General features: G+C 42.6%; 1 protein-coding gene across 11 annotated transcripts in view; it reads right to left on the bottom strand.

Annotated features, from left to right (window-relative positions):
• ZNF827 (zinc finger protein 827) overlaps positions 1-17,488 on the bottom strand; it is a 153,427-nt gene that overhangs the window by 71,186 nt on the left and 64,753 nt on the right. The window lies entirely within an intron of this gene.

The raw sequence follows: 17,488 nt of genomic DNA, 5'->3' as shown, positions 1-17,488 counted from the left end.
GGAAAAACTACTAGTTTAACACCTCTGGTTTCCTGAAAAGGTAGAGAACTGAAGCCCAGAAAAGTAAGTGATTTGCCCAAGGCCACACAAATGGCAGCAGAACCACACCTAGGTCTCCAGATCTAGAAATCAGGGTTCTTGACCAGAATCTCCTGACACTCCCACACACGCCTTCTCTGCCATGTTGCTTCCAGCACTTATGGCGAAGATGGTACATACCTGTCTTTGTTTTATAGTTTACTCAATTTTGGTGAATCAAATTAGAGCGAGTGTATTAATATAATGATTTTCTCTCTGTTTTTTAAGCTCTGATCATTTTTTTTTCTTTCTCTAAGACACCTAAAGTAATAAAGGATAAATAGGGTTGATTCTACTGAAACATTTACACCTTGCTGGGAGCTAGCAATCCTCAAGACCACCTAGGATGTTAATTGCAGCCCAAGGATTAACTCTTAGAAAAACAGCAATCTTACAGGTTATAATAACAGTTCAATTTACAGACGGGTCTTGATTTAAGTGTGGCTACTAGATGTTTGGTCTTTAGTCTGAAACATACATTCACTTGGGAAGGTTGGAGTGTCTTTAGGTTCACGTATTCCTTAGAGCTAATGACAGAACATCTTTGAAACAAGGTGGGACAATTAGCCCAGACATTAATTTGGGTCACTTTACAATAAGGCTACACTTTCAAATCAATAAACATTTATTAGCAACTACTGTGGACTCAGCATTCCAGAAAACAAAAAGGATGGATAGATAGATAGATAGATAGATAGATAGATAGATAGATAGATAGATAGATAGATCGATCTATGGGATGTAAAAGAGGAAATCTCATTGTTGTAAGCTGGGTGGTCAGAGAAAATTATGCACTCCTTGCTAAGTATGAGACAGGTGAAAGTCAAGTACAAGTATAGTTTATTGATTTGCAGTAAAGACGACAGAGAAACATTTTTAATTAAATGCTTAACATTAATGTGGTGCTATCAATAAGCTTTCATGCAAAGTGTGCTAATTGTTCTTTTTTCTTCTTGACATATTACACATGCTTCTCAGGGAAAATGACTTGTTTTTGTCAGCAACTAAACCGCCGGCAACTGTTATATTTAATTTAGATCCCTTCCTCCTCCCCCTATCTCTACCAAGCTGTTTTTTCTCTGTATGTCCGCGAAGCTCATAAAAACCAAGTTCATTGATTCAATCATGCTAAAAAAAAACAACCAAAATGCTTTGTGAGTTGCATGCCTAGCTTCTGTGCCTGCACTTCCAGCCCACCTGATTCTTCCTTGAGGACTGACCTCGCCTCCTGCCCCCTTAGGGAATCTGTGCACCTGACAGCCTTCCCGTCTTCCAGCTGGATCACCCATAGGTGCACTCACAACACAGGTTTCCCTCTTTGTGTTCCCTCAAAGTTCTTTTCTTTGGAAAACAAACAGTGGGGTCACTGTCACAGGTACATAATGATGTCTTTGAACCCTGCAAGTCATTCCCAAGCCTGAAGACAAACACAAAAGAATACTAGAAACAGATCCATTTGGAAAAAAACACCTCAACAACATACAGAGCAGAACTGGAAAGAAAATCCATCATTTATCTCCCCCGACACCCCCCCACACACCTTTCCCCAGCTTTGCTCCTGGATTTAAAAACACCTGGCTATTTGCACCACTGAATTTAATGAAATCCAATTTTAAAAGCTACTTAGGATAATTTCGAGTGTAATTTCCATGAAGTGCTCTCTGCCCTTTCTTATGACAACTCTTAACCTTTCGAAACTATACAAAACACTGACCACTGATAAAACCCTCTAACATTCTTCATCTACCTGATGGACTCCAGTCTCATGGAGAAGAGTTTTCCAAATGACATCTCAATGGGCAAGTGAGACAATACAATAAATATTTTTATAGTCCTGGCTGTTCCAGGCATTACTGCCAAGTGTTTTCTTCCCTTCTATTTTAAGCAGGGTTTCTCACCCTCAGCACTGTTGACATCTGGGGCCAGAGACTTCTTTGTTGTGAGAGACTGTGCTGTGCATTGTCAAATGATTAACAACCTCCCTGTTCTCTACCCAGTAGATGCCAGTAGCTCCCTCCCCCTAGTTGTGACACCACAGATAACTCCAGACTTTGCCAATGTCCTCTGGGGGTCAAAGTCACCCCTGCTGAAAACCACTGCTCTAAGGTTTCTGCCACAGTCTAGTTTTCAATCCTCACCCCCCCCCCCCCCCCAATTTAAACAAGCACCCACAGCTTTAAAGAAGAAAGGAAAAGCTCTTCTAAAATTCTAGCTTAGGCCTCCTGGCATATTCATCACCACCTCGGCCAGGTGCCTGGACAGGCTGGCCTAGGATACAGGAGGCAGGCTGACCTGGGAACAGGCTTTCTCCTACAGACCCTACTTGGTCCCCAGGCCAGCTCTCGCCCTTCAGCCTGGGGCGTCCTAACATAACAATGGTTGAATGAATCATTTCACTGACTTAGCTTTGACTCCCACACCCAGGAACATGCCTACACATCCAGGATTCTTTCCCATCGTCTTCCCTCTCCACACACATTGTAAATCCTTTTAGAATCAGAATCTCTTCCTCCAGTAACAGGACAAATATTAGTTTTACCCGAAGCAGCCTATCCTGCTATTCCAAGAAAGAAACTGGCACACGGAAAAAGATGAGGGACCATGGTAACAGTAGGTTATGCCTGGGAGGTGGGTTGTAGGTGACTGTTTATTGCGATGCTTATTTGTATTTTGTAATTTTTCTATGAAAAATATGGGTACGTTGTTATTTACCTAATTTTTTAAAAAAACATTTATATACACCCATAAAAAGCTGGTATTTCCTCTTTTGAAGTGTTTAGAACACTGTGTATGCTGACAGCATCGAAGAGTTGGTCTGTGAATCCAATAAGCCCTATTCAACCTGAGCTTGGCAGTAGAAAGGGAAAAGCAATGAGCAATAATGCTGTCTTTTCTGCCTCCATAAACATAACACATACTAGCTATCGAACTGTGTTATTTCATTCATCAGTTATTCGGTCACTCTATCATCTTGTTGAAATGTCTCCTGTGAGCTAAGTACTGTGGTAGGTGATGTGTGGGGCACAGGCATGAATAAGACGTGGTTCTTGCCGTGACATAGTTTAAATCCAAATGAATGATTAGACAAGTATAAACATCCCTCTAATGCAAGAAGTAAAATTAAAATACAGAGTGGGAAGAGGCGTCAAGGAAGACCTTGAACCAAAGCACAGAGGAGGAATTGTAGTCTACCTGGCGTGTTCAGGGAATATCATGTTGTCTGGTCTGGCTGGAGGGCCAGTACTGAGAGGTGGAACTGGTAGCTTGAATAAGCAGGACCCATAGGGGTAAGCAGAAAAGCAACTCGATTTTCGTTTTCCATTGTCTCTTTAAACCTAAGAGTTCCTTCCTTCTCTCTAGGTGAAAACTCAGGCAGGCCCGTACCTGGTAATTTTTAGATGATACAAAGCCTTACAGACCCTTCAAACAGCAAAACAGTCTTGATTCACAATCCAGAAAGCCCAGTCCCATGTGCTCATTCACAGTTCAACCTTCCTTTGAAACTACGTCCTTCCCGCTTTCTAGAAGAGTCTGCGGGTTGCCTATTACAGGCGGAGGGAGGGAGGGTGTGGTGAGCGCGTTCTCCCTTTCTTGTGGCTTCTCCTCAACACACTAGCTGCCCTTTCAGACCCCAGAGAAGGGCAGGCAGTAGAGCTGAGGGGATAAGAAAGGTCTTACTTCACTCTCCAGTTCTAGAATGGTTTTACCTTCTTGAGGCCAGTAGGCCTTTATGGGATTTGCACATGGGATCTTCAGAGACCTTTAACCTTGATCTCTCCCCTGCACGTCCCTTTACCTGGATGAACTCCCTCTTGCCTGAGGTCATTTATTTCCTGCACTGCCCCTAGGAACCCACCTGTCCACTCCCATTTCCCTTTGTATTGAGGTACCATCAATTCTCTAAGCAGCCCCACTGGACAGCACTTAAATCAATACCCGTGCCAGGCCTTTTGTGGAAATTTTGGGCTATGTCGGGGCCCCAGGAAACAATTGCCTCTTATCTGATCAGACAAAAGGCGAGTTCAGGCCCCATTCAGCACAGCAGCAACTCCCTTTCACTCAGCCGCCAAAGCAGCTTGCCAGGCCACTTCTCAGCCTCTAGAGTTCTCAGGCCGACGTCAGGCCCCAGTCCACCAGGCTCCCCAACTGACGAAAACACATGACAAACTTCCCACATGGTGTCCCTTAAGCCATGCTCTCTAGATTTGGGGTGAGGGGCTGATACTGCTTCCCCCATCTCCTCCACCCTGTAGTGGGGGTAGCAGACCTTCAATAACCTCTCGTTTTTATGTTCTCTCAATTTGGCCAAGAGGGAGCGAGAAAGAGAGAGAGAGAGAGAGAGAGAGAGAGAGAGAGAGAGAGAGAGAGATTGAGAGATTGATAGTATGCGTGTGTGTTAAAAGACACTTAACTACCAATTTAACCATGTTTAAGTGTGCAGTTCAGTGGCATTAAGTAGATCACATTGTTGTGCAACCATCACCAACCATCCATCATCCAACTCCAGAATGTGTTATCTTCCCCAACTGAAATCCTACCCATTAAACACTCACTCCCCATTTCCCCTTTCCACCAACCTCTGGCAACCATCAGTCTACTTTCTGACTCTATGCCAAGTGTATTTTGTTCTTTTTTAAATTCTTCCTGCTGTAACCTTGGTGCCAACGCCAAACCTTCCACTTGACATACTGTTTAGCAAAGAGTGTCAGGTTGTATTGCAGAGAAACAAAACTGGAGAGGTAGGAAGGGGCAGAATATGGAATCTCAGGTGCTGGGCCCAGAAGCTCGTACTGGACAGGGAGCCCAGAGCCAGCCACTGGACGGTGTGTGCAGGGCAGTCACGTGGTCAGATTGCATTGCAGAAGACCAACTGGCAGTGGCACTTTGAAGGAATGGGAGGAAATGGAAATGAGGGGAGTTGCTAGGAGCTTATTGTAGTAATCCAGGCAAGGAGATAATGAGGGCCTGAATCAATGGTCATGAGAATAGAAAAGATTCACAAGAAATTCCAGAGGTTGAATGGGGAGAAATTGGTGGTGGACCTACCAGGGGTCCGAATTAAGAATGACGAGACCAATGTGAGAGAAATTATGAAGAAACTTTGTATGTGGCCTGGATAAAGGTAGTGTGATTAAAAAAAAATAATAATTCTATGACTTTTAAGCCTTGTGATTTGGAAGCTGCTATTAATAGGAGTAGGGAAATAGAAAAGTTGGGGTAGGGAGAAATACGGAGGAACATTTTCAGTTCTGTTTTGGCCAAGTATTTATGATTTCTGCAGGAAGTGGCGGTGAGAGAAGAATCGCCAGTGACACACAGATCAGGGGGTCATCTGAATCAGGGGGCTGGGGAAACCAGCGAGGGAAGGCGTTAGAGTGCAGTAGGTGGGGTGGTTACCATCTACTCTTAGAGAGGAGGAGAAAGAAAGGTGAGGAGAAGAGGTGGGGAGGGGCTAGCCCAGCAGGTGTGTGCCCCGGAAGCCCAGAGAGAAGGGGAGAGGCACCACCGGCACCACCGGCACCACCAGCACCTCCGTGAGAGGCTCCTCCTTCCCGCTCCTGCATCCTGCCCTTGGGCTCCTGTCTGCTTACAATGATTCCTTCTCTTCGTCAAGTCCCAGCCCCACTCTGCCAGCATCGGCTCCCAGCACGCCTCCCATTGCCTTCACGCTCCTGCAACACTGACACATTCCCGTTGCCTGGACACGCCAGGTGGTTTCTCACCTTATTCCCTTCTTAAATTCCCAACAACACCCTATTCAGATTTCAGAACTACTTAGATGTCCCCTCCGTGAGCAGCATTCCTTTCTCTCTCCTGACTGGCACGCTGCTCTATCATACGTCTAGATTGTATAGACCTTGCAAATACTGTGGTGTGCTGCCATTATTACTTATAGATTCGTGTTCCCTCCGGACTGAACTCTTGGGGGAGCACTAGATTCTTATTCATCTTTCATCCCTAAGACTTTGCACAGGGCCTGGCACACTCAATACACTTAATGTATGTTCGTCACCTAAAGAGTACTGCGCACAATACGTGTGTAATGCTATGCTCCCTTTCCTGATCCTTCAATCTGCCATAGATACTTATACGTGCTCTAAACTTAAAGACAAAATATGAAAGGATAAAGCACTGGCAATAGCACTGAAATAAACTAATAAGTGACCACTCTCTCTCTAGACTGCTCACTGTCACGATCCTGAACTAGTAGCATTTTAGAGTAACAAGAAGCTTCGAAAGCCTCTAGAAGCAATGCCAGCTGTGCCATGTGGAAACAATTCACATTCTAGAGGGATATTCCTGTCAGATAAATTAGAAATCTTTCATCTCTAACTTGCCATCCTCAAAGATGGTTGGGCATGAAAACACCAGCCAGGTATGAAACTTGATTCCTGTCGGTGTTGGGTTTATTCCTTAACACTTTGCAAACAACAATGCAGGCCAAGGGGAAGTGAAGTGAAACAAACGACCAGAAACAAGAAATGAGATTACATGGTAACATCCTATCGCAGGACCTGGCACTCGCTGGCATCTGATAAAGGCGAGCTGCCTTCTCCCTTTGCTTTCTCTTACTTGATTTTGCCCTTGCCAAAATCAAAATGGAATGAAGAGTTGGGCTGGGTTTCCTTGGTGGCACCGGGAGAGACCAAGCCCCAGACCTATTAAAGCAGAGGCAAGGATGGAGGCAGACATGGAAATGTTATTCCACAGAAGTCTGACACTGCATTGATCGGACTCTTATCTTCTCAGAGAGAAGCGGTGTGAGAGCAAAGCCATTCCCTCCCCCTAAGTTAGGGAGCTAGGTCCCCAGGAACAGGGATGATGTAGCTCTATTCTTGTGATGAGAATTAAGAACCAGATGCTTAGATACTGAGTGTTACCCTTCCTTTCCTCTTTCTCTCTCTTTCTCTCTAGGAGCTATCACACAAACAGAAGCATATGCAAACTGAGACCAGTTTCGTGTGCTTTAAAATCTTGGATTGTTATAGGCTTCTCCATGGGAAGTTGTATATGAAATTTCACTTTTCTCTATGGTGCGGCCCTTGATTCTTTGCACAATGCTCAGAATCCAATGTCCTCCATGGGGAAGAACTCCCTAGTTCTGCTGTGTGGAACGAAATCCAAGGGGGAGGCTTTCCCACGCGTGCTGCCACATCCCAGAGAGATGCAACAACACAGGTTCTGGTCAGTTACCTACTTTCCTTACCGAACATACTGGCCATCTGTTCCTGGAGGGAAACGGAGGAAACCCTCTCCATGAAAGAAAACAGTGGTGCAGCAGATTTTTTAATAGATCTCATACTGTGTTTTCCCAAAAATAAGACCTCGCAAGACCATCACCTCTAATGCATCTTTTGGAGCAAAAATTAATATAAGACCCGGTATTTTATTTATATTATATTATGTTATACTATACCTGGTCTTATAGTAAAATAAGACTGGGTCTTATATTAGTTTTGCTCCAAAAGACACATTAGAGCTGATGGTCCACTCTAGGTCATATTTTCGGGGAAACACGGTAATATACAAGAACCTTCAAGAACAGCATTTTCCAGCTCCTCGTTGGAACAGTGGAATGGGAAATTTATTCTCTGGAATGGATAAAACGCATGGTCTCTAGACTATAGGATAACAGGCACAGTTGAGGGCAGGGGTGCTAAATGGTGTAAGGTAGGAAATTGAACTCCCCCACGCCCCAACTAAAAAAAAAAGAACAGTATTTTCCAACAGAAGAGCCCTATAGTACGTACACACACACACACACACACACACACACACACACACACACACACACACACACCCCCACAGTTCAAAGATATTTGATCAGAATGGACCTTTTGAATCGAATCACCAAAACCGTAAACTAGCGTTTTCCCTGTATATCAGTGCACTACCTGGAGACCTAGGAAGGAGAATTAACAAACATCAGAAGAATTAGCTATGCACACTAGAATTCACAATTAGAAGTAAGCAGGGGGTCAAGTTAGAATCAAGTTTTTAAAAACACACAATGAGCAGCCCCAGGTGTTCCATTTCACTAATTGTTCTGAATCTGCAAGGAATAGATATGCCCTAAAAAATGACGCTTGAACTTTAAAGGCAATAAAGAGTTCGTGAGACCTGGAAGCTCCCTTTCACGGATGCAAGAAACATATTTTCTATCAGAGCAAAGTACATGATGCTATATTCTTCTGTCGATTTTTTTAATCAGTCTTTGCAATCCCTATACCAGCCAACAGTGCAACAGGTCCTTGCCTGAGACAACTGGGCATTTATTAATGTTTTCAGACTCGTGACAAAACTGCACCCTCGGCTGCAGCACAAGTTTTGGACTTAATTCTGGGTAAGATGCTCCTGGCATTAGACTACCGGGGAGATTCACATGACCTGTCAGAGAGGTCACGTGGACGACGATCACAAATCAGAATACGTCCATCACATTTCACTTCTGTCCATTTCACTTTCGTCCCAACGACAATCAAATATATTGGGGGCTCTGAGAGATCAGCGTCTCCAACCAGCAATGACGTGCAGTGGTTCAGTCATTATCCGGTGAACTCTGAGTGTCCCGGTGCTAATGCAAAACCTCTCCCAATCATCTTGTTTTCTTTTCATCTGATGATTTCACTAGAAATTAGCTAAAGAGGTGCATTTAAACTGTATGTCTGCCATTTGGTAACATTCCAAATGATCTCATTTAAAAAAAATTAACCTATTTTTCATCTAATGTCCAGAACATACTTTTCTTGTCTCACATTAAAAAAAGAAAAGGAATAGGGTCAATTCTTGTATCTGATCTAACCTTAGCTATTTAACATCATTATCCTTTGCCATTTAATAAATCTAAGCCCTGTTCCCCTCATTTGTTGTGATTAATAGGCTTTTCTATATCTTTCCATGAACCTGAATGCTGGAGGGGTGGGGGGGGAGTGGGTTGTGTACACGTAGGTTTAAAACCGAATTCCTGAAAGACTCAATAGAATTCCTGGTGACATAAAAAATTACCAACAAGCAATGTCCATCTCTATCAAGTGATGAGTTGACCGCTGCTTTATGCACAAAGCGGGGAAGAAGGACAGAGGGAGTCCTTAACGCCCAAAGAGACGCAGGAGCAAGCAAAGAGCATTTCAATCACTGGGAGTTTTACCAAACTTTAAAGTAGTTTCCACTAACAGATGGTAAAAGGGCTCTAGTACATGCAGACAAGTTTAAAATGCTTCTCTTAGGTGATGCTAAATATTACTGAATCCTGTTACAAGCGTATGCATCTCTGTCCAGAGGTCTTTACTACTTCTCTCCCATTGGTCGATGTTTCTAGCAGCCAGGAGGGGCTGGTAAGCATGGTGCAGGGAATATAGCATCACATAACAAGAGAGACTAGAACCCAGCACTAACTAGAGTGAGAAATGGGTACCAAGAGATGGGATGGGAAGCGAATGTAGGTTTCATGCAGCAGAACGCACTGTCTTGTTCATCTTTGCATCCCTAATGCCCAAAGCGGGGCTTGGAAAATAGTAGGCGCTCAATAAATATTTGTTGTATGAATGAGTAAGTGGGGGAAAAAGGAAGAATAGAAAATAAATGGAAAGATAGAATGACAAGTAGAAGAAAGATAAAGTATAGGGTTCATTTAACCACCCAGAAATCTTTGTATACTTTTGCCAAAAATCAAAGCCCTAATAGCCAATGATATGAGGCTTTCCCTTTGATAGGGCCCTGTTTCTAGTACCTTGCCTGTGGGAGTCCATGGACTGACGGTGGGACCATCTGATGGTAGAAAATGATCCCTCTGGGCTCTTAATTTTACCCCATGGTTTTTGGACACAGAGTACATACATATCCTTACACTGTATTTTGGCTATGTTTCAACCTTCTTTTCCAAATGGTTTTACACCAAAAGCTACTCACAAGTAGCGTAAGTGACTCAGTTTAATTTCCCTTCCTCTCTCTGTTCCTGTGTCCTCTCTGGAGCAGGTGCTGAAGAGGAAGAAAACAGAGGAGGAGGTCACCCCTCCACTGAGAACCAGGCCCTAATAGTACCTGCACACTCACGGCCACACACAGGATGAGTACTCAAACTCTGGGTGTCTCCAAGAAAGTTAAGACAGAGTCAGATAGGAAAATTGTTCTAATGTGAACAACGTTTTAGGGGAAAATATTTTCAACAGTATTCAGATGGGATAAACAGAGTGCAAAAGGTTTTCACACAAGTAATTGAAAAAAGATAACCATCTGTCTTGATTACATTATCTTCCTAGTCGTCTGTTTTCTTCTTTATTCGCTACAGCTCTTAAAAAAAAAGTACAGAAGAAAAATAAGGATTATCTACAGATTACCCAATATATTGGCTGAATAAGCATTGATGAATTCCAAGCGAAGTTCCTACCGATAGGCAAACACATAGGTCGAGGCGTGATGAGTCCACTCTCAGAGTAAGTTCCCCAAAGCATTGCAATGTCATCATTAGTCCTCATCAATCCTTCAGCTCTGCTGGGGCCCCCCTCGCTCTTGATTACTGGGGCTTTTAAGTGTATAGTTGGCAACATGTATATGGACCTTCCAGTAAGGCTGTCCCCAGGAATGTCCCAACTCCAAAGCGGTAGGAGGGTTTCTGGTAGCAACATAGGGAACGGGACGCACATGTTTGCGTGCTTATGGGGGTAAGGACGGCAGCAGTAGGAAGTTAAGAAGATGAGTTTGTAACTTATTCTTTGAACAGTGAACCCTCACCACCTGACTTTAGACCTAAGATAAAATGTGGTGGGTCACATGTGTATCCTATCACCTCTCTCAGTTCTCCAGCTGTGGGGATAAATGATACAAGCATATGGCAAGCCATGGGAAACCAGGAAAAGTGCTATCCCATATTTAGAAAACAGGAAGTCAATCAACTCCCAGCACAAACTCAGGATGGCTTACATATGGGGAAAATACACATGGGTGGAGTAAACAGAAGAATTATGAGGAGGGAATACCCAGATCCCTTCAGAAAGAAAGCCAGAGGTCCTCAGACTGCCATAAAGAGAAAAATACTGCTTTGCAATCCTTTGTCTTCCTGTGATCCCTCAGAAATTAAAACTTCTCAGAGAGTTGCCATCAAATAATATTTACTAATGGCCTCTCTGTTTGTGCCACAGTTTGTGCTGTGGATAAGAATAACAGAGGCAACAAGGGACAAACAGTTCTCGTAAAAGTGCTCCTTTCTTGGGTTAATATAGATACTCCCCTGCCCAGTGCAATTGGTACCATCACTCTCAAACTGTGTGCATCGTCCGGTGCTCACAGATGCTGAGTGGGACGTGGCCACAGCAAACAGCCTACCTGGCATTGGGGAGAGGATTCCCTTCTCCAGAGGTAGGTCTGCAATACCAGTGTGTACCAAGGTGGGCACATGATACATGGGGTTTAATTACACATGCAAATGTCCCCCTTCTTTGATATGACTAAGTTAAAGGTGAAAGGTCAACATGACGATGAAAAGAAAAACCACTGCGGAATGAGAATGTCTTAGATCTCTCGTTGAGAAAAATAATGGTTGTGCTGCTCCTCACAAGACCATAACTGGGGTAACATGATAGCCAAAAAGTCTGGGAGGAGGAACCATAAAAGGCTAGAGTGGTGTAGACTATTCGAAGGCACCGATAAGGTACACAGCTTCTACCTTGCAGGGAAATTTATCCTCTGAATGAGAAATGGAACAGAATGTTTGACTGGTTACTCAAATATTTGCATCCACACTGCAATTGGATCCCTCAGAAAATAAAGCTTCTTAGTGGCGTCCCCACCAAGTAGTATCTGCTAATGGCCTCTCTGTGCCACAAGTTTGTGTTGTGGATAAAGTAACATGTATAATCATTTATACCAGAAAAAGAAAACGACACAGGAATACAGGAGGAGGGCACACTATCCCCCTGCAACACACTTCCTAGGTGTCCTTCTTAATTCTTTTGCTCAACATTGCAAAGGTGTATCTTAAACCCGCTCCACCATGCCCTACCCTAGCCCGCCCCCGCCCCCCCAACCCCCTCCACAGCCCCACCTTCAGCCTTACAGCTGTGATCAAACCCCTCCCTCCCCCAGTCCAGCCAAACAGAAAAGGAATCTCTAATGAAGGTGGAGCACATGGAATTCCTTTCAGAGTTCTTGCCTGGTTTCTGGGAACACAAGCCAATACAAATTTTCGTGGCTACATTAACATATGCAACTATGCAACAGGGAGAAGATAATAAAACAAGAGCCCTTTTGAGTCTGGCCTTTCGGAGTCCTCCGTGTGGGAGGTGGAGGAAGCCAGGTCAAGAAAGCAAAAGGGTGGCGGATGGGTGACAGCTCTGAGAGGAAAGGGGGGCCCAGGGGCAGTACCCTGAGGGTGTGAGCTGGAAGAGCGCCCCACATGAAGTGGGAGAGCAGCAACAGCCATTCAGGTGTGTGGGTTCAAAGGTCTGCAGCTGTGTATGAAGTTACAAAATAAATAGGGGGTGCTCACTAGTCAAAGAGCGAGGGTAACATCAGTCAATGGTGGGGAGCCTGTCAGAAGCAAGTCCCCTCGTCTTGCTGGGGTAAGAATGGCCTTTCTAGAACAGCAATCAGCTATTTCTGACTCCATCCTGCCTAAACGGTCAGGTAAATAACACCGCTGCATATCCTCTGAGCTTCACAAGATCTAGACCTTCAAGGAAAGAATTCTCTGGGTATATAAACATGTCACATTTTTATCTTATTAAAGTGATTTATTCCCTGTTTGTATAAGATAGTTTTCGCACTCCAAATACCTTCAATTCTGAGTTTTCAAGCCCTAAAAAAAAAAGAGCCTAATTCCTCACTTAGATTTAACTTCCCGGTATATCCTGAGAGTTGCTTAGGATACATACGGCAATGAGGGAAGTCACCTGTCCATTTAGTCGTAAGCCAATTGCCAGTCATATTCATTCTAAGTCACTTAAAAAAATTTGACATACAAATATTCCTTGCCATCGGCTCAAGTGCAGAACGCTATATACAAATACAGAACTCAGAAGTGTCAACTCCACCCTGACAGCATTTAGTCAATAAACTAGGCTTTATATCTGAAAATTAAATACTGTGCTAATATTAAGTAAAGAGAGGCTTTTATTTTAATATTAAACAAGTCTGCATTTTTACACAATTTTTGTAATTATGGAAAATGTGATAATGCCATAATTATCACTAGCAACTAAAGAAAAGGGAAATAAATTGGACTATATCAAAATTAAAACCTTTTGTGCTGTAAATTACACCATCAAGCAAGTGAAGAGATAATCAGCAGAATGGGAAAAAATATTTGCAAATTACATATCTGATAAGGGACTTAGACCCTGAATATAGAAGGAACTTTTACAACTTAAAAATAAAAAGACAATTCAATTAGAAAGTGGGAAACGGACTTGAATAGACCTTTTTCCAAAGAAGATATATAAATGGCCAATAAGCACACGAAAATATACTCAACACCATTAGTCATCAGGGAAATGCAAATCAAAACCACAATGAAATACTAGTTCACACCCAGTCTGATGGCTATAATAAAAAAGACAGACAACAACACGTTTTGGCAAGAATGGCAAAAAAATCGGAACTCTTATACATTGCTGATAGGGATATAAAATGGTGTGGCTGCTTTGGGAGCTTCGCAGTGTCTCAAAACGTCACCACTTGACCCAGCAATTCCTCTCTTAGCTACCTATATACCAAGAAAAACACAATGTATGTCCACAAAAAGACTTGTACAGGAACAGTCATAGTAGCAAAAGTTGGGCCACAACCCAAATGATCATCAACAGATAAACAGAGAAACAAAATGTGGTATATACATTTATACCATGTATAAAATTAATATTACATTATTCTGGTATCCATTCTAATAATATCCAATGAAATATTATTCACTCATAAAAAGGAATAAAGTACAGACACACGTAACATCATAGATGAACCTTGAAAACATTATGCTAAGTGAAACAAGCCAGTTAACAAAAGAGCACATATTGTGTGATTCCATTTATATGAAACAGCAAAACAGGCAAATCTATTGAGATAGACAGTAGATTAGTAGTTGCCTAGGGCTGGGGAGGGTAGTTCTGGGAGGACAAGGAATGACTGTTAATGGGTAGAGTTTCTTTCTGGGGCAATGAAAATGTTCCCTAAGTAGATATGGTGATGGTGGCCCACCTCTGACTATACTAAAACCCACTGAGTTGCACACTTGAAATGGGTCAATTCTATGGCATGTATATTATAGCTCAATAAAGATGCTTTTAAAAATCAGGCTAGATGTCCCCTGTAAAACAGAACAATCTAAAATATATAAACTCTTAGAAAAGTCGAGTCCTGGGTTTAACAGATTTCTCCCGGTGCGCAAAAAAAAAGTTGACATGAAAAAAAGCAGTGTTCCATTTCAGATGGACTAGACTATGCCGTTTTGACAGCCTTTTGCTCTCAACGTCTTCAGTACCACGTATGACAAGGGGATAAACAAACAATCAAATAAAGAGGTAGTTTTCTACTGATGATTCTAAATTCCTCTTGAACTCTTTTACATGGCTTTGCTAACATGTCCACCTGTTCACTTTAGTCATGAGCTCTACACTCAGCTGTACGGAAGCAGGTAGAGTCACAAGGTAGCAGATACAGTGAGGCCTCCATTGCTCGCGCCTTAATTAGGTAAGTGTGAAGGAGGCAAATGTGAGATGACATTAATATAAAACCAAAACACCTATGTTCCAGCCTTGTAGATGATTATTGAAGTCCTATCGCTTATAAAGTTTAATACACTATAATTTTCCCAAGGGAGACATACCAAATAGAACAATGAATAACTTTTGCCCCGAGAAATTATTTAGCTAAAATCTCTAATGTATTTCAAGGAATTCTTTAGAAGATCCCTGACATGGTCTGATTTGTTGGGGAAAGGGAGTATGGGGTGAGGGGAGAGCTTTTTCCTGCTAAAAGAATGCCAGCATTGCTGAGGAATAATCATGAAATTCAACAGCAAAAAACACTGAAAACAGTAGTATTATCTGAGGCTCATAACATCCTCTTGATATATTAGGTACATGTGTCCTTCTAAAAAAGGTTCCCAGGTACCATTATTTCATAATAAATAAAAAAGAATCGCCACTGAAGAGACATGATTCTTTCTGAAAAGTAAAATGTACATTTAATAGAGCTTTGTTCTTTTATCAGCGTCAGCCTAAGGCATTCTTTTCAGCTGGACAAAACTTATTTCTCTAGTTTAACCATTTCCTCCGCTCAGTGCTTCTCAAAACCTAGCTGTCAGAATCACTTGTGGGGCTTGTCAAAACCTTAGTCCTGAGTAGCGTTCAAGAATGTGCATTTCTAGTACTTCTGTATCCTCCTCAACATGCTGATTCTGCAGGTGTGGGGAACCACACTTTGATTGACAAGGGCTGCCTTCAGCACATCTTGAGTTGGGGCTGGCTAGGCAAAGTCCAGGCTGGGCAGGACTTCTCCGAGAGTCTACCAGAAAGGAAAGGTAAACATCACCCAAAGGCCATCACACATTCACATTTAACATTTCAATAACAGTAATGACCACCCCTCAATTTTTGCGGCTCCTACATATTGTTTCTCTTGCTGGTCTCACAGCACCCTCACTCTTGCCCACCCAAGGTGGGTTTCTGGGGATTCTTCTCCTCTCAGCCATCCTACATGACAGCAGCCACATCTGCCCAACATGTTCTTACCCTTAGATACTGAAGTGTCCACTGGTGGGTACCAGTCGGACATGAGGCAATCAGTGGGAATTGTGACTAAGAAATTAGTTGCTCTTTTGAACTCAGAGGCTGATGGCAACTTCCGTTTTCCACCATGTGGCTGGGTAACAAGAAGTCCATCTGTATGCACAGAGAGAAGCAGGACTGAGGTGGAGAGGGGGAGCCTCCTGGCTTCCGTGCGGTCCTCCAGCCTCTGGCTCCAGTTGGGGACTGAGGCCCTGCTGCATCCCTGCCCCAGGGTTTGTTCCATAGTCAACCCCAAACCCCCATCTTCTGTTAAATGCTTCTTTCTTGCCTAAATTGGCTCGAGGGGACTTGTTCTTGACAATCAAAAGGGCCTTAATTGAAACTGTTAATAAGGTCAATCTTTAGGTAACTTTCCTCTCTGCTTCAGTTCACTCAGAAATTAAATTCATCTTAAAACTTCTTTCTACCCAAGTTTACCTGCTTCTAAGTATCTCCAACTGAAGCCCTAGCTTACTTAGGTGATTACCTGAGCCCTACATCACTATGTATTTCAAATCCAGGTCCTGCTCAGATTCCTCCACAAGAGGCAATTATAATTTATATTTCTCTCCAAGACTAGGCAGGGATAAATGAATATAAATCCCCTCCGTTTCTTTTTTTCAGCATAGAAATAAGAAAACCAATAGACGTGTTTCAAATTCAGGTCTGAATACGAAGATTTATTTACCATGTGAGATACATTTAAATGTTTAATTTTTCAATAATGTTTCTGAAGAACTCCAACTTCACAGCTACTTATTTGTGTGCAATTCATATTTTTAAATGGAATTCTTATCTGCTACTTCTAGGTTCAACCATACGTGATATATATTTTGTTAACATATTGATGAATTCGGTTTGCTAATATTTTGTTGAGGATTTTTGCATCTATGTTCATTAGGGATATCGGCCTGTAGTTTTCTTTTTTTCTAATGTCTTTGTCTGGTTTTGGGATCAAGTGACAGGCCTCGTGAAAAGAGTCTGGGAGCCTTCCTTCCTTCTGGATTTCTGGGAATATTCTGAGGAGAGTAGGTGGTAATTCTTTTTTGAATGTTTGGTAAAATTCACCTATAAAGCCATCTGGTCCAGGACTTTTGTTTCTTGGGAGCTTGTTGATTACTGATTCAATTTCACTGGGAGTAATCTGTCTGTTTAGATTTTCTGTTTCTTCTTGATTCAGCCTTGGAAGGTTGTATGTTTCTAGAAAATGATCGATTTCTTCCAGATTGTCTAATTTGTTGGTGTATAGTTGCTACACAGTACATTTTATATCTGCATTTCCATGTAACCATGTGGCTCCCCAAGGGAAGACGAGCACACTTCATCTCTTTGAGTCTAGATACAATTTTGTGTCCTCTCCAGCACTCCGACTTATCTGTGGTAACACATCTGTTCCCTCAGTTTGCGAGGTCACCCGACATTGCAAAACCAGAGTTTAATAGGGACTTAATTCTCTTAGTCTACCTAATGTTACCTGTCCTCCATACTGAACTTCGGAATTTTGGGCCTCCTGAAATCAAGACTTCTGGGAATTATCTTTGGCAACTGTAAGCAGAAAAGTCTGATTATTTTGGCTGCCTGGTATCACATCACAACAGGTAGTTAGTTGCAGGCATCCAGTGTTTTCCTCAGAGCAGGTTGCTTTCTTTATG

The sequence above is a fragment of the Rhinolophus sinicus genome, linkage group LG07, assembly GCF_036562045.2.
Source record: "Rhinolophus sinicus isolate RSC01 linkage group LG07, ASM3656204v1, whole genome shotgun sequence".
Classification (NCBI taxonomy): domain Eukaryota; kingdom Metazoa; phylum Chordata; class Mammalia; order Chiroptera; family Rhinolophidae; genus Rhinolophus; species Rhinolophus sinicus.
Note: the sequence above shows the minus strand (reverse complement) of the source record. Positions and strands in the feature narration are given on the sequence as shown.